This window comes from Moschus berezovskii, chromosome 19 (assembly GCF_049115385.1).
Source record: "Moschus berezovskii isolate FMDL1 chromosome 19, NW_MosBer_1.0, whole genome shotgun sequence".
Taxonomy (NCBI): Eukaryota; Metazoa; Chordata; class Mammalia; order Artiodactyla; family Moschidae; genus Moschus; species Moschus berezovskii.
The window spans coordinates 3,323,047-3,349,736 of record NC_142478.1 but is presented as its reverse complement, the minus strand read 5'-3'; the positions used below and the strand labels follow the sequence as shown (position 1 = coordinate 3,349,736).

The 26,690-nt window shown below is 37.4% G+C and overlaps 1 pseudogene; it reads left to right on the top strand.

Moving 5' to 3' along the window:
- Positions 1 to 23,850: 23,850 nt before the first annotated feature.
- On the top strand, positions 23,851 to 24,533 carry LOC129542861 (transcription factor BTF3 pseudogene; annotated as a pseudogene).
- The last annotated feature ends 2,157 nt before the right edge of the window (positions 24,534 to 26,690 follow it).

Below are 26,690 nucleotides of genomic sequence, written 5' to 3'. Positions count from 1 at the left end.
ATTCTATATTGACTCTTTTTTATTTCCTCTAAGTCCTTATTAAACCTTTCTTTCATCTTCTCAATCCTTTTCTCCAGGTTATTTATCTGTAACTCCATTTTGCTTTGCTTGGGGTAGCCTTTCCCTCTTCTGGCCGTTTGTGGAGTTCTCTTTATTATGTAGTTTCCTCGCTGTGTGTGGGGTTGGACGGGTGACTTGTCAAGGTTCCCTGGTTAAGGAGGCTTGTGTTGGTGTTCTGGTGGGTGGAGCTGGATTTCTTCTCTCTGGAGTGCAATGAAGTGTCCAGTAATGAGTTATGTGATGTCAGTGGGTTTGGAGTGACTTTGGGAAGCCTGTATATTGAAGCTCAGGGCTATTTTCCTGTGTTGCTGGAGAATTTGTGTGGTATGTCTTGCTTTGGAACTTGTTGACCCTTGGGTGGTGCTTGGTTTTAGTGTAGGTATGGAGGCATTTGATGAGCTCCTATCGAGTAATGTTCCCTGGAGTCAGGAGTTCTCTGGTGTTCTCAGGATTCGGGCTTAAGCCTCTTGCCTCTGGTTTTTGGTCTTATTCTTGGAGTAGTCTCCAGATTTCTCTATCTGTCATTTACAAAGTGGTTCCCTCTGTTTTAGCTTCTATTTGCTGGTCTCTTCAGTGTCTAATTTCCACCCTGATGTTAGGGGGCAAGTGGACACTTTTTAAGGCTCAGTTGTTCAGTCCTGTTCTGGGAAGGAAGGAACGCTGCAGACAAATATCTCTGGCGTCTGTGGGGAGTGCTCGCAGCGTCTCGGCCACACTGGGTTTGCGCCCACTCACAGTGCATGTGTTGTCCCAGTTTACACTGCACAGGCTCTAGGTTGCTCTGCTGGGAACTGTCCGAGGGTGGCGCTGGGTTGTATGCACTTCCCAGGTCTGAGAGTTTCAAGTTCAGTTTCTCAGGTACTCCACAAAGGCTCAGACTTGGTTGGGCCTGCGTTTTGTGCCTTCCCCGGTCCAAGCAGCTCAGGTGACAAAGTGTTTGGCAAGCGCGGTTGCTGTAACTTATCACCTCCCCAGTCCCTGCCACTCGGTTTTCTGGGTGTACAACCGGCACACCTTCTCAGGCGGATATCGAACAGCCCTAGCCCAAGAAGTCTTGATTAGCAATGAAGCCTGCCTGCAGTTTGTATCGGATGCCTTTCTGGGGCCGCAGTTGCCCCCTCCGGCTCTGGTTGCCCTCCCTGCCTATCTCGGCAGGGGATGGGGAATGGGCCGACCACAGCCGGCTCACTCTGCTCAGTCCTTTGTTCTGTGAGCAGGGCTGGCAGAGTCTTAGGTTAGAGCTTTCCGCCTTTTCATGGGGAAGCTATCCTAGTCTGCTTTGCTATCTCCAGTTAATTCTCTCAGATTGTTCTTGCGGCATTCAAGCCCAGACCTCTCTCTAAGCAGTTCAGCCGGCTCCTCCCTGCCCAGCCCCAGCTTGCTAATGGCGTATGCAGGCATCTGTGCTGCCTCTCCACTGGGAGTTACCGTTTGGCGGGTAATCTGTGGGTTTTAATTATTTCTTTCTTTTTTTTTCCCTCCTGGTTATGCAGCCCTCTGAGGTTCCAAGGCTCGCCACAGACTAGCCAGTGAGAGTGTTTCCTGGTGTTTGGAAACTTCTCTCTTTTTAAAGCCTCCCTTCCCGGGATGGAGCTCCGTCCTTACCTCTTTTGTCTCTCTTATTATCTTTAATGTTTTTTCCTACCTCCTTTCGAAGACAATGGGCTGTTTTTCTGGGTGCCTGATGTCCTATGCCAGCATTCAGAAGTTGTTTTGTGGACTTTACTCCACGTTCAAATGTTCTTTTGATGAATTTGTGGGGGAGAGAGTGGTCTCGCCATCTTATTCCTCCACTATCTTGTTCCTTCTTTCCTAAAATTAAGTTTATTTAATTTTAATTGAAGGATACTTGCTTTACAATATTGTATTGGTTTCTACCAAACATCAACATGAATCAGCCATAGGTATACGTAAGTCCTTTCCTTTAGTGATGGTCATTCTGAATCACATGAGGTGATGACTCATTGTAGATTTGATTTGCATTTCACTAATTATTAGTGGTGCTGAGCATTTTTTCATGTGCTCTATAGCCTTCTGTATGGTTTCAATTTTGATAATCTGTTCATTTATTGATTGGGTTGTTAATTAGTTGTTGTAGTTCTTGAGTTGCATGAGCTGCTTGTATATTCTGGAAATTAATTCCTTGTTAGTTGCTTCATTGTCAAATATTTTCTCTCATTCTGTGGGTTCGCTTTTTGTTTTGTTATGGTTTCCTTTGCTGTGCAAAAGCTTTTAAATTTAATTAGTTCTCATTTGCTTATTCTTGTTTTTATTTTCATTGCTCTAGGAGGTGAGTCAGAAAATATTTTGCTGTGATTTATGTCAGAAAATGTTCTTCATATGTTTTTCCCTAAGAGTTTTATAGTGTCTGACCTTACATAAATTTTTAGTTTATTTTTGTGTATAGTGTTATTTAGTGTTCCAACTTGATTCTTTTACATGGAGCTGCCCAGTTTTCCAAGCACCACTTATTTATTTCTTCCATTGTATATTCTTGCCTCCTTTGTCATAGAGTAGATGACAGTAGTTGTGTGGATTTATCTCTAGGCTTCTATCCTATTCTATTTATCTATGTTTCTGTCCTATTCTATTTATCTATGTTTTTTTGTGCCAGTACTATACTGTCCTGATTACTGTAGCTTTGTAGTGTAGTCTGAAGTTAGGGAAATTGATTTCTCTAACCCTGTTTTTCTTTCTCAAGATTTCATTGGCTATTTGTCGTCTTTTGTGTTTCCAAACAAATTGTGAATTTTTCCTAATTTTGTGAAAAATGCCACTGGTAATTTGGTAGGAATTGCATTGAAACTGTAGATTGCATTGCATAGTATAGTCATTTTGATAAAATTGATTCTTGCAATCTAAGAACATGGTATATCTCTCTATCTGTTTGTGTCATCTTTGATTATGTTCATCCACATCTTAAAGTTTTCTGAGCTCAGGTATTTCCCCTTAGGTAGGGGTTTATTCCTAGGTATTTTATTATTTTTGATGTAATTGTAATGTGATTGTTTCCTTAATCTCTCTTTCTGATCTTTTGTTGTTAGTATATGGGAATCCAAGAGATTTCTGTGTATTAATTTTATATCCTGAAACTTTACCAAATTAATTCATAAACTCCAGTATTGAATAGTTTTCTGGTAAAGTCTTCAGAATTTTCAATGTATACTGCCATTTGCAAGCAGAGAGTTTTACTTCTTATTTTCAAATTTGGGTTTCTTTTTCTTCTCTGATTGCCATGTATAGGACTTCCAAAACTATGTTGAATAAAAGTGGTAAGAATGGAAATCATTGTCTTGTTTCTGATTTTAGAGGAAACATTTTCAGTTTTCCGGCATTGAGAATGATCTTAGCTGTTGGTTTGTCATGTATACTCTTTTTTATGTTGAGGTAGCTGCACTCTACACCCATTTTATGGAGAATTGTTACCATAAATTGGTGTTCAATTTTGTTAAAAGCTTTTTCTGCATCTATTGAGATGGTCATATTGTTTTTCTTCTTCAATTTGTTAGTATGGTGTATCACATTGATTGACTTGCTTATATGGAAGAATTTACTGAGATGAGCCCCAATTGATCATGGTGTGCAATTCTTTTAATGGGTTGTTATCTTTGGTTTGCTAGTATTTTGTTGAGGATTTTTGCATCTGTGTTCATTAGCAATATTGGTCTATAATTTTCTTTTTATGTAATATCTTTGTCTGGTTTTGTTATCAGTATAATGATGGCCTTTTAAAATGAACTTGGATGTGTTCCTTCCTCTGCAATTTTCTGGAAAGTTTCTGAAAGATTATTCTTAACTCTTCTCTAAATATTTGATGGAATTCAATATTCAATGTGAATCCATCTGGTACTGGACTTTGTTTGCTGAAAGGTGTTTAATCACAGAGTTTAGATTTCATTACTTGTGATTGTTCTGTTAGTATTTTCTATTTCCTCCTGATTTACTCTTGAAAGCTTGTATCTTTCTAACAATTTTTCCATTTATTCTAGGTTTTCCTTTTTATTGGTGTGTAGTTGCTTTTAGTAGCATCTTATGATCCTTTGTATTTCTGTGGAGTCCATTGTAACCTCTCCTTTTTTAATTTGTAATTTCATTGATTTGAGCTCAGACCCCCCCCCTTTTTTTTCTTGCTGAGTCTGGTTGAAGATTTATCAATTTTGTTTATGTTCACAAAGAACTAGCTTTTAGCTTCATTAACCTTTGCTATCTTTTTCATTGCCTCTGTTTCATTTATTTCTGCTTTGATCTTTCTGATTTCTTTCCTTTTACTAACTTTGAGTTTTGTTTGTTCTTTCTTTAGTTGTTTTAGGCATAAGGATATGCTTTTAATATGAGATTTTGTAAACTTTCCTTTTAGAACTCTTTTCAGTGAATCTTACGGGTTGTGAATTATTGTTTTTGTTGTTATTGTTTTCCTCTAGGTTTTTTTTTTTTTTATTTAATTTCTTCTTTTATTTCTTCAATGATCCTTGGTCTTTGAATAACATATTCTTCAGCATCTATGTGTTTGTGTTTTTTCTTTTTAAACAGGGTTTCCCCTGTAATTGATTTCTATTCTGATAGTGTTGCAGTAAGAAAGGTTTGCTTGATATCATTTAAATTTTCTTAAACATATTGAAGCTTGATTCGTGGCCCAAGAAGTCATCTCTCGTTGAGGATATCCTGTATGCACTTGAGAAGAAAGCGTATTCTGCTGCTTTTGTATGCAATGCTTTATGAATATCAATTAAGTCTATCTGGTCTGATGCGTCATTTAAGCCATGTGTTTCTGTATTAATTTTCTGTCTGTATGATCTGTCTATTGGAGTACATGGAGTGTTTAACACCTCTAATTCTTCTGTGTTACTGTTGATTTCCTCTTTTATGGCTGTTAGCAGTTGAGTTATATATGTATTATTCCTGTGTTGGATGCATTATATTTCCAATTTTGACTTGATCCATTGATCATTATCATTATATAGTGTTTTTCCTTCACTCTTGTAACAGTCTTTATTTTAACATTTATTTTTTTCTGGTTTGAGTATTGCTACTCCAGCTTTGCTTCCCTGGTGGCTCAGAGGTTAAAGCGTCTGCTTCCAATGCGGGCAACCTGGGTTCTATCCCTGGGCCGGGAAGATCCCCTGGAGAAGGAAATGGTAACCCACTCCAGTATTCTTGCCTGGAGAATCCCATGGACAGAGAAGCCTGGTAGGCTACAGTCCATGGGGTCGCAAAGAGTCGGACACGACTGAGCGACTTCACTTCATTTCACTTCACTCCAGCTTTATTTTAGATTCCATTCACATGGAATAGTTTTCTCCATTTTGTCACATTCAGTACATGTACCTAGATCTGAAGTGGGTCTCTTGTAGATAGCATATATTTGGGCATTATTTTTATATTCATTCAAGCAGTTTATTTCTTTTGGTTTGAGCATTAAATCCATTTATATTTAAGGTGATTATTGATATGAATGTTCCTATGGACATTTTTAAAAATTGTTTTGGAATTGCTTTTGCAGTTTTTTTTTTTAACCTACTTTTGCTCTCTTGTAATTTGATGACTATCTTTGGTGTTGTGTTGGGAAGCAAAAAGCAAAGGAGAAAAGGAAAGATATAAGCATCTGAATGCAGAGTTCCAAAGAATAGCAAGAAGACTTAAGAAAGCCTTCCTCAGCAATCAATGCAAAGAAATAGAGGAAAACAATAGAATAGGAAAAACAAGAGATCTCTTCAAGAAAATTAGAGATACCAAGGGAACATTTCATGGGCTTAATAGAGGACAGAAATGGTCTGGACCTAACAGAAGCAGAGGATATTAAGAAGAGGTGGCAAGAATACACAGGAGAACTTTACAAAAAAGAGCTTCACGACCCAGATAATCACCATGGTGTGATCACTCACCTAGAGATAGACATCCTGCAATGTGAATTCAAGTGGGCCTTAGAAAGCATCACTACAAACAAAGCTAGTGGAGGTGATGGAATTCCAGTTGAGCTATTTCAAATCCTGAAAGTTGATGCTGTGAAAGTGCTGCACTCAATATGCCAGCAAATTTGGAAAACTCAGCAGTGGCCACAGGACTGGAAAAGGTCAGTTTTCATTCCAATTCCAAAATTGAGCAGGGAAGAATTGATGCTTTTGAACTGTGGTGTTGGAGAAGACTCTTGAGAGTTCCATGGACTGCAAGGAGATCCAACCAGTCCATCCTAAAGGAGATCAGTCCTGGGTGTTCATTGGAAGGACTGATGCTAAAGCTGAAACTCCAATACTTTGGCCACCTCATGCGAAGTGTTGACTCATTGGAAAAGACTCTGATGCTGGGAGGGCTTGAGGGCAGGAGGAGAAGGGAACAACAGAGGATGAGATGGCTGGATGGCATCACTGACTCGATGGACATGAGTTTGAGTGAACTCCGGGAGTTGGTGATGAACAGGGAGGCCTTGTGTGCTGCGATTCATGGGGTCACAGTCGGACATGACTGAACTGAACTGAACTTCAAGTAAAAAAGCACTGTTAGACATATATATCCATCTAAAATATTTAATTATAAGGTATAAAACTATTCTAGACCTTTTAATAAATTCTATAGAATCAAACATTTAAAGCAAAAGTTAGCAGAAGTGGAAAATTTGTTAAAGAACCATCATAATGAAATATCAAACATCTCCCTCAGTAATTGTTAAACCAAAAAAAAAAAAAAAGAAAAGAGAGAGAGAAAGGTATTTGTGAAGACATTTCAGGCACTCAGATGCATTAGAAGGTGGATTCTTTAACACTGAGCCATCTGGGAAAGGTTTCAAATAATTAGCTCTAGGTATAATTTAACTTTTTAAAAAATTATGTTATATTAACTTATGATTTCATTAAAAAATTGCCTCCTCCAGCCTTGGTTGGAATTATATGTTTGATGTTTCTGTTCTTTTCATTATACAGAGAAATCAGTCTCAAGTAAATTCAAGACCTAAATTAAAAAGATAAATCTAAGAAAATCTTCAAAATAGTACAGGAGACTATTGCTATAACTTTGGAATAAATAATTTTTTTTAACACCTCATCATTTGTGCAATTTCTAGTTTGCTTTTGGGCAATCCAGACAAATCAATTCATAGTTGAAAAGTTGTGACATTATTGCTTGTTAAGCTTACAGTATTTACTACTGGTCTATTTAAGAAGTTTGCCAATTTATTTTGTCACAATTCCTGGAACATAGCTTCTGCCTCCCTGTATCTGAGACTCAACTTAGACTTTAAGATCAAACTCAAAGTTCTTTTTTGAAGCTTTATCCTGAACTAAAATCCGTTTTATTCTCCATGTGCATTAACACATATTTTAGGTTGGTCTTTAAATAGATAACTAGAATAAGCCGGTGCTTTCCAACCATTTTATGATTCCCGACTCACCTTATAACACAAGTGTATACTTAAGTCCAAACCTAGAAAATAGTGCACACTAATTACATGCAGCTTTTTTTAAGTGTGCCAATTATATCTTAATTAAAAAAAAAAAAGAAAATAAGTGTTGGTGAACATGTGGATAAATTAGAATCCTGTATATTGCTGATGAAAATGCAAAATGATGCAGCCACTAGTAAAAATACTATGGTGATTCCTCAAAAAAGGAAGTAAACAAAGAATTACCAATAATTCCTCTTTAGGGTATATAACTAAAAAAAAAAAAAATAGAAAACAGAAACTTGAACAGATATTTTTATATCAATACCCACAGCAGGATTATTTACTGCTTCTACAAGGTGAGAACAACCAAAGTGTCTATAGAAGGATAAATAAAATGTAACATATATATGTGATGGCATGTTATTCAACCCTAAAAAGGAATGAAATTCTGATACATGCCATGAAATGAATAAACATTAAAGGCATTAAGTCTAATGAAATATGTCAGATACAAAAAGACAAATATTCAACTTTTCTAAGGTACCTGCATGCATCCGTGCTCAGTTGCTTCAGTCACATCTGATCCTTTGCAACCCTATCAACTGTAGCCCACCAGGCTCCTCTGTCCATGGGATTCTCCAGGCAAGAATACTGAAGTGGGTTGCATGCCCTCCTCCAGGGCATCTTCCTGATTCAGGAATCAAATCCATGTATCCTGTATTGCAGGTGGATTCTTTACCACTAAGCCAAATGGGAAGTCTGTCTGAGACACCTAGAATACTCAAATTCAAATTCATAGACTTAGAAACCAGAATGATAGCTTCCAGAAGCTGGGGGAGAAAAGAATAAGTACATTTAATAATGTGAATGTAATTAATGCCAAAGAACTGTACACTTAAATGTGGTTAAAGTGGTCATTTTTATGTTGTGTATATTCTGTAAAAATTAGAATTGAGAAATATATTGAATATGTTTATTTTGCTCACTGAATTAAACTAGAAGAAGCTTGTTGATAATAGACGTTCACTAGTCTGACTCTACAGACACACAAGACTTCTGGTCTCTCTGAGCACACCAAAGTCCTGAGCTAATTTATAGCAAAGACATGCCATCACACTTTTGGAAATCTAGACTAGGCTTGGTCTTTATATTGATCTGAGGGCCCAAGGAAAGGATGTCCTACAAAGAAACTGTCCTATCAATTCAGAAATCAAGTCGCTTTTGGTTCAGCTCTTGGATATTTAGTCCTTTGGATCATGCGTCCTGATGTTCAGAAACTTCCGAAATAGATGAATTTTCCAGTCTTTTGGGTAAATCAGATATTATTCCCTCCTTCAAATATAGACCCTCCCCAAAGAAAAGCTAGATGAATAGAGCAAATTTTAAAGGAATTTTGTAGGCAAAAGGAAAGACTTTAGAGGCTAAGACATGACTGTACTGATGAGACACTGTGGAGGCCAGTGTGGTGACACATAATGATTGTCTGTGAAAGGCAGGTAAAGAAAAAGAAGAATAGGAAGCTACCAAAAACCAACCAACCAACAAACATAAAAACTTTAAATGCTCTCAGTTCAGTTCAGTTCAGTCTCACAGTTGTGTCCGACTCTTTGTGACCCCATGAACCACAGCACGCCAGGGCTCCCTGTATATCACCAACTCCTGTAGGTTACCCAGACTCATGTCCATTGAGTCGGTGATGCCATCCAACCATCTCATCCTGTGTCGTCCCCTTCTCCTCCTGCCCCCAATCCCTCCCAGCATCAGGGTCTTTTCCAATGAGTCAGCTCTTCACATCAGGTGGCCAAAATATTGGAGTTTCACCTTCAATATCAGTCCTTCCAATGAACACCCAAGACTGATCTCCTTTAGGATGGACTGGGTGGATCTCCTTGAAGTCCAAGGGACTCTCAAGAGACTTCTCCAACACCACAGTTCAAAAGCATCAATTCTGTGCTTCAGTTAAGTTCAGTTCAGTCGCTCAGTCGTATCAGACTCTTTGAGACCCCATGAATCACAGCACGCCAGGCCTCCTCCCTGTCCATCACCAGCTCCCAGAGTTCACTCAAACTCATGTCCATCGAGTTGGTGATGCCATCCATCCATCTCATTCTCTGTCGTCCCCGTCTCCTCCCACTCCCAATCCCTCCCAGGATCAGAATATTTTCAAGTGAGTAGATTTCTTTATAGTCCAACTCGCATATCCATACATGATTACTGGAAAAATCACAGCCTTGACTAGATGGACCTTTATTGACAAAGTCATGTCTCTGGTTTTGAATATGCTGTACAGATTGGTCATAACTTTCCTTCCAAGGAGAAAGCGTCTTTTAATTTCATGGCTGCAATCACCATTTGCAGTGATTTTGAAGCCTAAAAAAATAAAGTCAGCCACTATTTCCACTGTTTCCCCATCTATTAGCCATGAAGTGATGGGACCGATAAGAGAGTTGGACTATAAAGAAAGCTGAGTGCCGAAGAATTGATGCTTTTGACCTGTGGTGTTGGAGAAGACTCTTGAGAGTCCCTTGGACTGCAAGGAGTTCCAACCAGTCCATCCTAGAGGAGATCAGTACTGGGTGGTCATTGATAGGACTGATGTTAAAGCTGAAACTGCAATACTTTGGCCACCTGATGTGAAGAGCTGATTCATTTGAAAAGACCCTGATGGTGGGAAAGTTTGAAGGCAGGAAGAGAAAGGGATGACAGAGGATGAGATGGTTGGATGGCACCACAGACTCGATGGACATGGGTTTGGGTGGACTCCTGGAGTTGGTGATGGACAGAGATGCCTGGTGTGCTGCGGTTCAGAGGGTTGCAGAGTTGGACATGACTGAGTGACTGAACTGAACTGAACAGATGCCATGATCTTAGTTTTCTGAATGTTGAACTTTAAGCCAACTTTTTCACTCTCCTCTTTCACTTTCATCAAAAAACTTTTTAGGTCCTCTTCACTTTCTGCCATAAGGGTGGTGTCATCTGCATATCTGAGGTTATTGATATTTCTCCCAGCAATCTCGTTGCCAGCTTGTGCTTCATCCAGCCTAGCGTTTCTCATGATGTACTCTGCATATCAGTCAAATAAACAGGGTGACAATATACAGCCTGTTTATTTTCCTATTTGGAACCAGTCTGTTGTTCCATGCCCAGTTTTAACTGTTGCTTCCTGACCTGCATACAGGTTTCTCAACAGGCAGGTCGGGAGGTCTGGTATTCCCATCTCCTTCAGAATTTTCCACAGTTTATTGTGATTTACACAGTCAAATGCTCTACAATTTGCTAAAAGCTATGCCTTTACCACGTATTTAAATTGTGATCACGTTATTTTAATTTTTGACATTGTTCTGCAGATTGTTTTACTGTGGAAGAGCTATATACAAATTAAGATTAGAAGATTCTTTAAGCAAACATCTACTCTAATTTTCTCTCTTTTCCATAAGGTCATTGGCACTGCTGAGAGTTACAGTCTCAGGGATCCACATGACATAGAATACAATGTAAATGGTGGATCCTGCCATTGAGCACATACAAGGGACCACTACATGATTGAAATAAATAAAGTGCAACAAAGTTGTAAACTGTGTAAACTGACCAGTGTTTCCTAGAGCCAATTTTGGACTGGTCAAATTGGTTATATATAAACATATTTCACAAGTATTCAAAACATGTTAATTTCCAGTGCCATATTTGTCTCATTCATTATAGATGATATTTTAGAGCACGGAGTTTGTTATCAAACAGTTTCAAGTTAGAATCATAGCTACTTTACATAATACCTTCCATGTCCAGGGAAAATGGTCCACATTCTCTTTCATTTTGTCACCTCTAAAATGTTAGCTTTTGAACTCTTTCCAACTCGTCTACCACTGTGAAAAGTTGACTTAAGACAACAAAGCATGATTAACAGTCATCAAGACAGTATGGTACTGGCACAAAGACAGAAATATAGATCAATGGAACAAAACAGAAAGCCCAGTGATAAATCCATGCACTTGTGAACACTTTGACAAAGGAGGTAAGAATATACAATGGAGAAAAGACAACCTCTTTAAAAATTTGTTCTGGGAAAACTGGTCAACTGCTTGTAAAATAATGAAACTATACATGAAACTAGAACACTTTCTAACACCGTACACAAAAGTAAACTCAAAATGGATTAAAGATCTAAATATAAGACCAGAAACTATAAAACTCCTAGAGGAAGACATAGACAAAACACTCTCTGAATTTAGAGATGGTAATGATAACCCTGTATACAAGACAGCAAAAGAGACACAGGTGAATAGAACAGTCTTTTGAACTCTGTGTGAGAGGGTGATGGTGGGATGATTTGGGAGAATGGCATTGAAACATGTATATTATCATATGTGAAACGAATCACCAGTCCAGGTTCGACACATGATATAGGATGCTCGGGCCTGGTGCACGGGGATGACCTGGAGATGAGGAGAGGAGGGAGGAGAGAGGGGGGTTCAAGAGGAGGAACACATGTATAGCCGGGGCGGATCCATGTCAATGTATGGCAAAACCAATATTATATTGTAAAGTTATCAGCCTCCAAAAAAAAGAAAAAAAAAAAAGATACACAACAAACAACAGGGTTTATTGTATAGCATAGGGAAATGTAGCCAATATCTTGCAATAACCTATAATGGAAAATAATTTCAATATTAATATATGTGTATTATGTATAAATGAATCACCTTGCTGTGCACATGAAACATTGTAAGTCAACTATACTTCAATAAAACATATATATTAATAAAAACCCAACTCTCTGACATAAATACAGCAGGATCCTCTATGATCCACCTTCCAGACTAATGGAAATAAAAGCAAAAATAAACAAATTGGACTGAATTAAACTTAAAAGATTTGCACAATGAAGGAAACTATAAGCAAGGTGAAAAGACAGCCTTCAGAATGGGAGAAAATACTAGCAAAAGAAGCAACTGAGAAAGAATTAGCCTCAAAAAATACAAGCAGCTCCTGCAGCTCAATTCCAGAAAAATAAGTGACCCAATCAAAAAATGGGCCAAAGAACTAAACAGACATTTCTCCAAAGAAGACATACAGATAGCTAACAAACACATAAAAAGATGCTCAGCATCACTCATTATCAGAGACATGTAAATGAAAACCATAATGAGGTACCAACTCATGCCGGTCAGAATGGCTGCTATCAGAAAGTCTACAAATAGTAAATGCTGGAGAGGGTGCAGAGAAAAGGGAACCCTCTTACACTGTTTGGTGGGAATGCAAGCTAGTACAGCCACTATGAATAAGAGTGTAGAGATTCCTTAAAAAACTGGAAATAGAACTGCCTTACGACCCAGCAATCCTCTTGCTGGGCATACACACAGAGGAAACCAGATTTGAAAGAAACACGTGTACCCCAGTGTTCATTGCAGCACTGTTTACAATAGCCAGTTCATGGAAGCAAGCTAGATGTCCATCGGTAGACAAATGTATAAGAAAGCTGTGGTACACATACACAATGGAATATTACTCAGCAATTAAAAAGAATGCATTTGAATCAGTTCTAATGAGGTGGATGAAACCGGAGCCTATTATACAGAGCGAAGTAAGTCAGAAAGAAAAACACCAGTATAGTATATTAATGCTTATATATGTGGAATTTAGAAAGATAGTAACAATGACCCTATATGTGAGACAGTGAAAGAGACACAGATGTAAAGAACAGACTTTTGGATTCTGTGGGAGAAGGTTAGGGTAGGATGATTTGAGATAATAGCATTGAAACATGTATATTACATTTGTGAAATAAATTGGCAGTCCGGGTTCAGTGCATGAAACATGGTGCTCAGGGCTGGTGTACTGGGATGACCCTGAGGGATGAGATGGGGAGGGAGGTGGGAGGGGGGTTCAGGATGGGGGACAGATGTACATCCATGGCTGATTCATGTCAATGTATGGCAAAAACCACTACAATATTGTAAAATAATTAGCCTCCAATTAAAATAAATTAATTTACAAAAAAGGCAATCAAGCATCATTATTATTTTGCTTTACTGCTATAATTATTGTAAAGCATATTGTTTAACAATGACGATGTATATAATAGGATAAAGTCGTCTATATTATTTCCATATAAGGTGTATTTTCAAATGATTATAACTTCTAGAAAGAAGCATCAAATATAATATTTAATAGTATTTAATATTTGACCAGTCTAGGCAAAAATAATTCTGTTTTTAGAATGTGAAAAAGTCCAAATATCTTTGAAATTATGAAAAATGTTTTCCATAAGAATGTTACATTATTAGCTTCAAGTACTGGTTTGCCTATGAAATGTCAATATGTCAGTTAGGAGGGAGGTAAGAGTTTGACTAAAGGAAAGAAAAGTAATGTGTTTTAAATAATCTAAAAGTAAAATAGCTTTTTAGACAATATTGTGCAGACAACAATGAGGAAATGATGATAGCATTGATACAAGGTGTATATCTATTCTAAATCCAGATTACTGTGAATTATGACTGAATCCCTCAGTGTCAGTCTTATGTGGGCATGTAATGACTGAATTGCATACTGTTAACAAACACTCTACCCTAGATTTCCCCAGGTAGCTCAGCTGGTAAAGAAACCTCCTGCAATGCAGGAGACCTGGATTCTATCCCTGCGTTGGGAAGATCCCCTGGAGGAAAGCATGACAACCCACTCCAGTATTCTTGCCTGGAGAATACCCACAGACAGAGGAGCCTGGCAGGCTACAGTCCATGGGGTCACAAAAAGTTGAACACGACTGAACGACTAAGCACAGAACAGCACAGTACAACACATAGTAAGATCAGCCAGGAGGACTACAGTGTTTACATACGGACCAAATTCAGATGCAAGAAATCATTATGAGAAAAAATAAATCAAATGGTTTTCTTACTAATTATTGCATTTTATAACAGTCCACAAAACTGGTGCCTAAAATGTAGTGTTTTACAAGAGTGCAACTGAATTGTTAGGGTAAACTACATGCCTTATTTTGTGTTTACTTGTATTATCGAATTAAAAGAAGGCAATCAAATAGCAATAAGAAAAATAAGAGAACATAAAATTCAAGAAGATAAGAATTGCAGTTTTGTTGCAAAGGATTTTAAATGCATTGAATCCTTCAGTTCTCTTCTGTTCATAATGTGTAATCTTATTTATGTATCTCCACTAAACTTCAAATCATTCCACTTATTGTACAATAAAGAAATTTCTTAATTCTGAAAAGTTTTTAAGAAAACCTATACAATAATGCAATTAGCCTCCAATTAAAATTAAAAAAAAAGAAAGAAAACTACAATAACCACTTAGGATTTTAGTTAGAATCTTTCTAAACTCTAAATATTTGGAGATCTTTCTGGACAGAGAGAAGAATAACTTAAGGATAGAGGAACCTTTCTGTTCTTGAAATGGAGATTAAAAAAGAAATAGGTTATCTGAATAAATGAAATACAATGAAAATCACTTAGTTTAGAACCTATTCTTTCATAGTATACTCTGAGAATTAAATTTCTCCCTTTTATTACTTTCCTCATACAATATTGCTAATATACAATACTTATGTGTGTGTGTGTGTTGTATTTGTATGTGTGAGATATCTTGGAATGTGAAGTAAAGTAGGCCTTAGAAAGCATCAATACACACAAAACGAGTGGAGGTGATGGAATTCCAGGTGAGCTATTTCAAATCCTGAAATATGATTCTGTGAAAGTGCTGCACTCAATATGCCAGCAAATTTGGAAAACTCAGCAGTGGCCACAGGACTGGAAAAGGTCAGTCTTCATTCCAATCCCAAAGAAAGGCAATGCCAAAGAATGCTCCAACTGCCGAACAATTACACAGAAAGCTGAATGCCGAAGGATTGATGCTTTTGAACTGTGGTGTTGGAGAAGACTCTTGAGAGTCCCTTGGACTGCAAGGAGATTCAATCAGTCCATCCTAAAGGAGATCAGCTGAAACTCTAATACTTTGGCCACCTCATGTGAAGAGTTGATTCATTGGAAAAGACTCTGATGCTGGGAGGGATTGGGGGCAGGAGGAGAAGGGGATGATAGAGAATGAGATGGCTGGATCGCATCATCGACTCGATGGACATGAGTTTATGTGATGGACAGGGAGGCTGCGATTCGTGGGGTTGCAAAGAGTTGGACACGACTGAGCGACTGAACTGAACTGAATACCAGACAAGAAGCAAGGCAAATAAAGATCAAACATAAAAATCAAAGGTCTTATTACCTACCAAATCATCTCATATTAGTGAACCAAATTCTCATTCTCTGTTGTTCAGTTTGTAAAACAGGAATAACAAAACTTTTCATTGCTTGCCTCCATGGACAAAGACCCCAAATTAAATTATATAATTCTTTAGAAAGCAAATTAAGATTTTTTTAAGATTCAAAAGCACAAACTTTGAGCAAATTCTTTACTTTATAAACCTGCTATTAATTAAAGTTTTATAATCTTTTAAAATTTAAAATAATATTTGAAAGTAAAGGAATGTTTCCCAAGGGGTGTTGTAGATTCCTCTGTGGTTGTGAGTGACAATAATTCTAAGAAACCAATATGAAAATCCACTTCTGCCAAGTTTTCCAAAGGTTATGCTAAGTAGCCAGTGAAAGTGTTAGTCACTCAATCATATCTGACTCTTTGAGACCTCATGGATTGTAGCCCATCTTGGTCCCCTGTCCATGGAATTCTCCAGGCAAGAATACTTGGAGTAGGTTTCCATTTCCTTTTCCATCAGATCTTCCCAACCCAGGGATCAAATCTGGGTATCCTGAATTGTAGACAGATTTCTTACCATCTGAGCCACCAGAGAAGCCAGTAGGATGTGCTAAATATTTTTAATCCCTCTACAAAGCAAGTCACAAATAAAATTTACACATTAAGGAAAATAAACTATGTATTTTAGTTAATAAATTTGAATCATGAATAGTGACCAAGAAAACGAAATACATATACTGACAGTCAGAGAAACTGAGGAGATATGAATAAGATTAATACAATAATTTATTAATAATTATTATGGGACTACTCTGCTGTATTTAAAAAAATAGAAATTTGAAACTATAAAAAATTTTGTTTATATGAGTTTATGGCCTCAAAATGTGCCACATATCAAAATTTAATAAAATCTCAAATATACTAGCTAAAAATTAGCTGGCAATATATTAGATCATCTGCTCCATATCTAACCTAATGAGCTAAGAAAAAAGTCGTCACATTAGCAGTCTCATAACACTGTCCCTTCATATTTAAGACAAAATTGTAGAAAAAAAAATGACTAGAAAATCAAATGCTAACACATGGATTTGGGTTTTATCTTTATTTGCAAATAAAATACATTTACTCAGTTGAGATTCCCATCAGATGGTGTCATAGCTTATGTCTTCACTTCTTTGCAGAATATATTTCTATAATAAAAATAACTAATAAAATAGCAGTTTCACTAAATATTATATTTTGTTAAAACTGACATCTATCCAAGTATCACTGAAAATCTTTCATTTAGATTTTTTTCACTTGTATTTATGTGATTCCATTGTAATCATGGTTGTAATTTTGTTCTTCTTATTACTATTTTTATTATCAGGGGTTTGAAGAAAATACGAAACATTAATTTAATATTAAAAATATGCTGTCTTTTATGCTGTCAATTTCTTTTCCTGTTGCCAAATGTGGACTATGAAGATTAAACACTGCAGAGAACAGAAAACAATCATTAGGGGAGCCCCTAACTCTTTCTTCTTAAGTTGCAAGATGGACTTGGTATTTGGGACAATAACAAGTCCATACTCTCCTCTCATTCTAGGGGAGATTAGCCATGAAGATATAAGGCTGACCGCTTTCCTATATCTTAGAAATAAGGTGTAGATGATTTTCAAAGGAAATATTAAGTAACCTGTTCTTTAAAGGTACAATTGGACTTTTGTAGAGATTATTATGAAGGCTCTCCATCTATGGGGTTTTCCAGGCAAGAATACTGGAGTGGTTTGCCATTTTCTTCTCCAGGGGATCTTCCTGACCCAGGGATCGAACTCAGGTCTCCCACGTTGCATGCAGACTCTTTAACCTTTGAGCCACCAGGGAATCCCATTATGAAGGCAGCACTTTCTTATCTTACATAATGAGAAATAGAGAAGTTTTTGCAATGTTGCAGCAGGACACAGCTGAGAAAACAAACAACCAGTGGTGAATGGTCTGCTTTAAAGCACAGTTCTTGGCCTTGGTGTACTGCACATACAATAATATAGAATATTTAGCAATGTAGATTTGTCCCATTTTCTTTGCTTTATATTTCCATGTTTGTTTTCCTCCAACCCTTCCATAACATTTTATTAAACTCTAGGCCTATTGTTACATGGGATTTGGAAAACTTGAGAGGGCACTTGTCTACGCTTAGAATGAAGCCAGTCAAAGAGTCAACATACACACACATACACCTAATTAAAAAAAAAGTAATAATAAAAATAATAGCAACAAATAATAATCCCAGGTGGCTCAAATGATAAAAAATTTGCTTGTAGTGCGGGAGACCCAGGTTCAATCCCTATGTTGGGAAGACCCCTGGAGTAGAGAATGACTACCCACCCCTCTATTCTTGTCTGGAGAATTCCATGGACAGAGGAGCCTGGCTGGCTACAGTCCATGTGGTCTCAGAGTCAGACATGACTGACACTAACACTAACACTTTCACTTTCAATAATGAAAAAGAAAACAGCAAGCCAAGACAACAGCCAGGAGGGAGAGACCATAAGAAATAATTCTGTCAAATATCTGGCACAGGTAAGCAAAAAAAATAAATAAATAAATTAGTGTTTTATAACCTATTTTTCCACTTTTGGAAACAGTTTGTGTGTCATTAAATATTTTCCATTGCTTGACAAATATTGTTTTAGCCAAGGAAACCTATATCCAAATAGAGTTTAGTGAAAAAAAAAATATATATACTTATGTTAAAGAATCATTAGCATCTTTTTAAATAAAAAGAAATTGTAACTTAAAAATAAATAAAATGAACAAACGACTCAATAAAATCATGGAATCAATAAGGTGATATAATCATTTCAAAGAAAAATTCAAAGAATAAAATTGATATAAGATCTCAGAAACAGAATAGAGTCAGGGATAGAGAAGATATAAAAAACTTTTAACAAGGACCTAGAAGAACTAAAGAACAGACAAACAGTAATTTCAAACACAATAACTGAAATGAAAAATACACTAGGAGGAAAAATAGCAGATTAACAGAGGCAGTGGAATAGATAAGTGAGTGGACAATAAAATAATGTTGAAATAATTGCCTTTAAAAAGAATAAAGAGAAAAAGAATGAAAGAAGTGAGGACAGTTTCAGACACCTCTGGACAATATTAAACACAGCAATATTTGAATTATAGGGGTCCCAGGAAGATAATAGAAAGATAAAGGGTCTGAGAAAATATCTAAAGAGATTACACTTGAAAATTTTTCATTGGCTGAAGCTAAAGTTCCAATACTTTGGCCACTTGAGTATTCATAGAAAAAAGACCCTGATGCTGGGAAAGATTGACAGCAGGAAGAGAAGGGGCTGACAGAAAAGGCACTGACTCAATGGACATGAGTTTGTGTAAACTGTGGGAGATAGTGAAGGACAGGGAAGCCTGACCTACTGCAGTTCACGGGGTCTTAGATTTGGACACAACTTAGCAACTGAACAACAATACTTGAAAATGTAACATAGGAAAGGAAATAGTCAACCAAATTCAGGAAGCACAGAACCCCATACAAGATAAACCTAAGGAGAATCATGCTTAAACACATATTACTCAAACTAACATAAATACACACTTAAAATAAGCAAGGGAAAAGCAACAAATATCATACAAGGGAATTTCCTTAAGTTTATTAGCAGATTTTTTCAGAGAAACTCTGCAGGCCTGAGGGAGTGGCAGGATATATTTAAAATGATGAAAAGGAAAAATCTACAACAAAGATTACTTTAACCAGCAAAGATCTCATTTAGATCCAATGGAGAAATCAAAACTTTACAGACAAGTAAAGCTAAAAGAATTCAGCACCGCCATCCCTCAAAGCTCAGTCAATAAAGAATCTAACCACAATGCAGGAGACCTGGGTTCAGTTCCTGGGATGGGAAGATTCCCTGGAGAAGGAAATGGCAAGCCACCCCAGTATTTTTGCCTGGAGAATCCCATGGACAGAGGATCCTGACAGGCTATAGTCAATGGGGTTTCAAGAGTTGGACATAACTTAGTGACTAAACCACCACCAAACTGTTTTACAACAAAAGTTACAGGGACTTCCTTAGTGAGGAAATACACACACACACACACACACACACACAAACACACAGACATATGGAAACAAACCTAAAATAATGAAGAAAGTGCAATACAATATTGCATATCAATAATTATCTTAAGTAAATGGATTACTTGCTCCAACCAAACGATGCTGATTGGCTAAATGGATATAAAAATAAGACCTATACATATACTATCTACAAGACCTATATTCAGACCTAGTGACATATGCAGACTGAAAGTGAGGGTGGGATGATTTGGGAGAATGGCATTGAAACATGTATATTATCAAATGTGAAACGAATCACCAGTCCAAGTTCGATGCATGACACAAGATGCTCAGGGCTGGTGTACTGGGATGAACCAGAGGGATGGGATGGGGAGGGAGGTGGGAGGGGGGTTCAAAATGGGGAACATATGTACACCCGGGGCAGATTCATGTCAATGTGTGGTAAAACCAATACAATAATGTAAAGCAATTAGCCTCCAATTAAAACAAATAAATTAAAAAAAAAAAAAAAGGAATATCCCATGCAAATGGGAATCAAAAGAAGGCTGGAATAACAATACTCACCGCAGATAAAATAGTCTTTAAAATAAAGTCTATTATGAGAGATAAAGAAGGCATTACATAATGATTAAGGGATAAATCCAAGAGGCAGATATAACAATTATAAATATTTATGCACCAATTGTAGGAGTATCTCAACACATAAGCCAAATGCTAACAGCTATAAAAGGGGAAGTAGATAGTACAAAAACATAACAGGGGACTTTAACACCCCACTTACCCAAATGGGTAGATCATCCAGTCAGAAAATTAATAAGGAAACACAAGCCTTAATGATACATTTGACCAAACCATCCTAATTGATAGGACAATCCATTCCAAAACAGCAGAATACACTTTTTTCTCAAGTACAGATGAAACATTCATGCTCCATTACATCTTGGGTTTCTTATCAATGCTTGGAAAATTTTTTAAAAACTGAGATTATATCAAACATCTTTTCTAACTACAATGCTATGAGATTAGAAATCAATTACAGAGAAAACAGTTGTAAAAAACACAAACACATGAAGCTTAAACAATATGCTACTAAATAACCAAAGGATCACTGAAGAAATCAAGATGAAATTTAAAAATGTCTGAAACAAATGACAACAAAAACACAATGGCCCAAAACCTATGAGATGCAGCCAAAACTGTTCTAACAGGGAAGTTTATAGAAACAAAATCCTACCTCAAAAAACAAGAAAAATCTCAAATAAACCTCCTATCCTAACCCCGAAGGCAACCAGAGAAGGAAGAAAAAACAAAACTCAAACTAGTAGAAGGAAATAAATAATAAATATCAGAGCAGAAATAAATAAAATAGAAATGAAAACAATAGCAAAGATTAGTCAACTAAAAGTTGATTCTTTAAAATAAACAAATTTATAAACTCTTAGGCATTAGAAAAAAAAGCAGAGGACCCAAGTCAATAAAATTAGAAGTGAAAAGTAGGAATTACAGAAGATATTGCAGAAATACAAAGGATCATAAGAGACTGATAACAGAAAATAAACATCAATAATATGGACATTCTGTCAAAAACAAACAATTGTTTGAATGGCACAACCTTCCCAGGTTAGTCAGGGAAAAATAGAAAATGCAAACAAGCTAGTCACAATCAATGAAAATGAAATTTGGATTAAATATATTCCAACAAACAAAAGTCCAGGACCAGATGGCTTGACAGACAAATTTTATCAAACGTGAAGAGAGGAATTAGCACCAAACTTTCTCAAACAATTCCAAAAAATTGCAGGGGGAGAAACATTCCCAAACTCATTTCATGAGGTTTTACCATCACCCAGGTATTAAAACCAGACGAAGATGTCATCAAAAGAAGAAAGTTACAGACCAATATTGCTGATGAACACAGATGCAAAAATCCTCACCAAAACCCTAGCAAACAGAATCCAGTTCAGTCAGTTCAGTCACTCATTCATGTCCCAGTCTTTGCGACCCCATGGACTGCAGCATGATAGGCTTCCCTATCCATCATCCACTCCTGGAGTTTACTCAAACTCATGTCCATCAAGTCGGTGATGCCATCCAACCATCGTCATCCCCTTCTCCTCCTGCCATCAATCTTTTTTAATGAGTCAACCCTTTGCATCAGGTGGTCAAAGTATTGGAGCTTCAGCATCAGTCCTTCCAGTGAATATTTAGGATTGATTTCCTTTAGGATTGACTGGTTTGATCTCCTTGTAATCCAAGGGACTCTCAAGTGTCTCTCCAACACCATATTTCAAAAGCATCAATTCTTCAGTACTCAGCTTTCTTTATGGTCCCACTCTCACATGACTACTGGAAAAATCACAGCTTTCACTAGACAGACTTTTTCGGCAAAGTAGTGTCTCTGCTTTTTATTATGCTGTCTAGGTTGGTCATAGATTTTCTTCCAAGGAGTAAGTGTCTCTTAATTTCATGGCTGCAGTCACCATATGCAGTGATTTTGGAGCCCAAGAAAATAAAATCTAGCATTGTTTCCCCATCTATTTGCCATGAAGTGATGGGACTGGATGTCACCTCAGTCTCAGTTCAGTCACTCAGTCATGTCCAAATCTTTGAGACCCCATGGACTGCAGCACACTAGGCTTCCCTGTCCATCACCAACTCCGGGAGCTTGCTCAAACTCATGTCCATTGAGTCTGCGATGCCATCCAACCGTCTCATCCTTTGTCATCCCCTTCTTCTCCTGCCTCCAGTCTTTCCCAGCATCAGAGTCTTTTTCAAGGAGTCAGTTCTTTGCATCAGGTTTTTTGAATGTCAAGTTTTAAGCCAACTTTTTCACTCTCCTCTTTCACTTTCATCAAGAGGCTATTTAAGTTCCTCTTCACTTTCTACCATAAGGGTGGTGTCATCTGCATATCTGAGGTTATTGATATTTCTCCTGGCAATCTTGATTCCAGCTTGTGCTTCATCCACCCTGGCATTTCACATGATGTACTCTGCATAGAAGTTTAATAAGCAGGGTGACAATATCCAGCCTTGATGTACTCCTTTTCCAATTTGGAACCAGTCTGTTATTCCATGTCCAGTTCTACGTGTTGCTTCTTGACCTGCATATAGGCTTCTCAGGAGGCAGGTAAGGTGGTCTGGTATTCCCATCTTGATATTCCTGGAACTCTGCATTCAGATGGGCATACCTTTCCTTTTCCCCTTTGACTTTTGCTTCTCTTGTTTTCTCAGCTATTTGTAAGGCCTCCTCAGAAAACCATTTTGCCTTTTTGCATTTATTTTTCTTGTGGATGGTTTTGTACCATCTGCCTCCTGTACCATAGTGCTTCCCTGATAGCTCAGTTGGTAAAGAATCCGCCTGCAATGCAGGAGACCCTAGTTCAATTCCTGTGTCAGGAAGATCTGCTGGGGAATGGATAGGCTACCCACCTAGTATTCTTGTGCTTCACTTGTGGTTCAGCTGGTAAGAAGTCCGCCTGCAATGTGTGAGACCTGGGTTTGATTCCTGTGTTGGGAAGATCCCCTGGAGAGGGGAAAAGCTACCCACTCCAGTATTCTGGCCTGGAGAACTCCATGGACTATACAGTCTGTGAGGTCACAAAGAGTCGGACATGACTTCAGTTCAGTTCAGTTCAGTCGCTCAGTCATGTCCGACTCTTTGCAAACCCATGAATCGCAGCACGCCAGGCCTCCCTGTCCATCACCAACTCCTGGAGTTCACTCAAACTCATGTTCATCAAGTCGGTGATGCCATCCAGCCATCTCATTCTCTGTCGTCCCCATCTCCTCCCACCCCCAATCCCTCCAAGCATCAGATTCTTTTCCAGTGATTCAACTCGTCGCATGAGGTAGCCAAAGTATTGGAGTTTCAGCTTCAGCATCAGTCCTTCCAATGGACATGACTTAGAGACTTTCATTTCACGTTACTTCCTGTACCATGTTATGAACCTCTGTTCATAGTTATCCAGGTACTCTATCAGATCTAATCCCTTGAATCTATTTGTTACTTTCACTGAATCCAACAACCCATCAAGAGAATCAAATGGGAACCTCAGCTGGTCTGCCCGAGACCACCTGAGCGCCAACCCTAGTCCCCCACGCGGCCCCATTTCCGCTCCAACAAGGGAACTGCTCGCAGAAAGAAGAAGGTGGTTCATAGAACAGCCACAGCAGATGACAAAAAACTTCAGTTCTCTTTAAAGAAATTAGGGGTAAACAATATCTCTGGTATTGAAGAGGTGAATATGTTCACAAATCAAGGAACAGTGATCCACTTTAACAACCTAAAGTTCAGGCATCTCTGGCAGCAAACACTTTCACCATTACAGGCCACGCTGAGACAAAGCAACTAACAGAAATGCTTCCCAGCATCTTAAACCAGCTTGGTGCCGACAGTCTGACCAGTTTAAGGAGACTGGCTGAAGCTCTGCCCAAACAATCTGTGGATGGAAAAGCGCCACTTGCCACTGGAGAGGAGGATGATGATGAAGTTCCAGATCTTGTGGAGAATTTTGGTGAGGCTTCCAAGAATGAAGCAAACTGAATTGAGTTAACTTCGGAAGAAGATAAATCTTGAAGAAGTTACTGGGAGCTGCTATTTTATATTATGACTGCTTTTTAAAATTTTGTTTATGGATCTGATAAAATCTAGATCTCTAATATTTTTAAGCCTAAGCCCCTGGACACTGCAGCTCTTTTCAGTTTTTGCTTATATACAATTTATTCTTTGCAGTTAATGAAGCTGAAGAAACCTAAGAATAAAGTTTGAGACAAAGATAAATAAAATTCTTTGCCTAGTAATAAAAAAAAAAAAGAATCAAATGGGGTTTACCCCAATGATGAAAAATTCTACAATACATATAAATCAATCAATGTGATATACCACATTAACATACTAAAGAATGAAACAATATGATCACCTCAATAGATCCAAAAATAGCATTTGATAAAATTCAACACCCATTTATGATAAAAACTCTCCAGAGAATGGGCATAGAGAAAACCTTTCTCAACACAATAGAGACCATATACAGCAAATGCACAGCAAACATTATTCTCGATGGTGAAAAAATAATTTAAGCATTTACTGTAGAATCAGGAATAAGACAAAAATGTGCATTCTTGCAACTATTATTCAATATAGTTTTTGAAGTCTTAACATGAAAATCAGAGTAGAAAAAAAAAAAAAAGGGATTCCAAATCAGAAAAGAGGATGTAAAATTGTTACTGTTTGTAGGTGACATGATACTGTACATTGAAAATTCCAAACTTACCACCAGAAACATTAGAACTAATCATTGCATTTGGTAAACTTGCAGGATTCAAAGTTAATTCACTATCTTCTGCATTTCCATACACTAACAATGAAAGATAAGAAAGAGAAATCAAGGAAACAATCCCATTTACCACAGCAATAAAAAGAGTAAAATACCTAGGAATAAATTTACCTAAGAAGGCAAAAAACATGAACTCAGAAAAGTATAAGATAGTAATGAAAGAAATTATAAATGACAGAAACAGATGGAGAGATATACCGTGTTCTTGGATTAGAAGAATCAATATTTTGAAAATGACTATAGTACCCAAAGCAATCTATAGATTTAATGCAATCCCTGTCAAACTACCAATGGCATTTTTTCACTGAATTAGAACAAAGAAAACTTAAAATTCATTTGGAGACACAAAAGAACCTAAATAGCCAAAGAAACCTTGAGAAGAAAAACAGAATTAGAGGAATAAGACTTCTTGATTTTAGACTCTATTATAAATCTATAGTAATCAAGACAGTATGGGACTTGCACAAAAACAGAAATGTATCTGTGAAACAGGATAGAAAGCCCAGAGAACACTCAGACCCCAAAATTGCCTGATACATGACAAAGGAGGCAAAAATATAATATGGAGAAAAGACAGTCTATCCAATAAGTGGTTCTGGTAAACTGGAGAGCTCCATGGAAATTAGGACACATCCTAAGACATACACAGAATAAACTCAAAATGGATTAACAATCTAACTGTAAGGCCAGACACTATAAAACTCTTGGAGGAAAACATAGGCAGAAAACTCTTTGACATAAATCACAGCAAGCTCTTTTTGAACCCACTTCCTAGAGTAATAAAAATAGGAAAAAATAAGCAAATTGGACTTAATTAAATTTAAGAGCTTTTGCACAGTAAAGAAATCCATAAACAAGATGAAAAGACAACTTTCAGAATGGGAGAAGATGGGGAACAAATGTACACCCGGGGCAGATTCATGTCAATGTATGGCAAAATCAATACAATAATGTAAAGTAATTAGCTTCCAATTAAAATAGATAAATTTTTAAAAAGTGATCAACAAGGGATTAATTTCCAAAATTTACAAACAGCTCTTGCACTTCAATTTAAAAAAAGTAAGAAACTCAATCAAAAATGAGTAGAAAATCTAAATAGACTTTTTGCCAAATAAACCATACAAATGGCTAAATGCCAGATGAAAAGATTCACAATATCACTCATTATTCATTTCTGTTCAGTCCCTCAATCATGTCCCACTCTTTGTGACCACCTGGAATGCAGCATACCAGGCTCCCCTGTCCATCACCAACTCTTGGAGCTTGCTCAAACTCATGTCCATCGAGTTGGTGATGCCATCCCACCATCTCATCCTCTCTCTTCCACTTCTCCTGCCTTCAATCATCCCCAGCATCACGGTCCTTTCAAATGAGTCGGATTTTAGCATCAGGTGGCCAGAGTATTGGAGCATCAGCTTCAGCATCAGTAATTTCAATGAATATTCAGGACTGATTTCCTTTAGGATTGACTAGTTTGATCTCCTTGCAGTTCAAGGGACTCTTAAGCATCTTCTCCAACATCACAGTTCAAAACTCAATTATTCAGCACTCAGTTATCTTTATATAGATATATATACTCTCACATCCATACATGACTGCTGGAAAACCC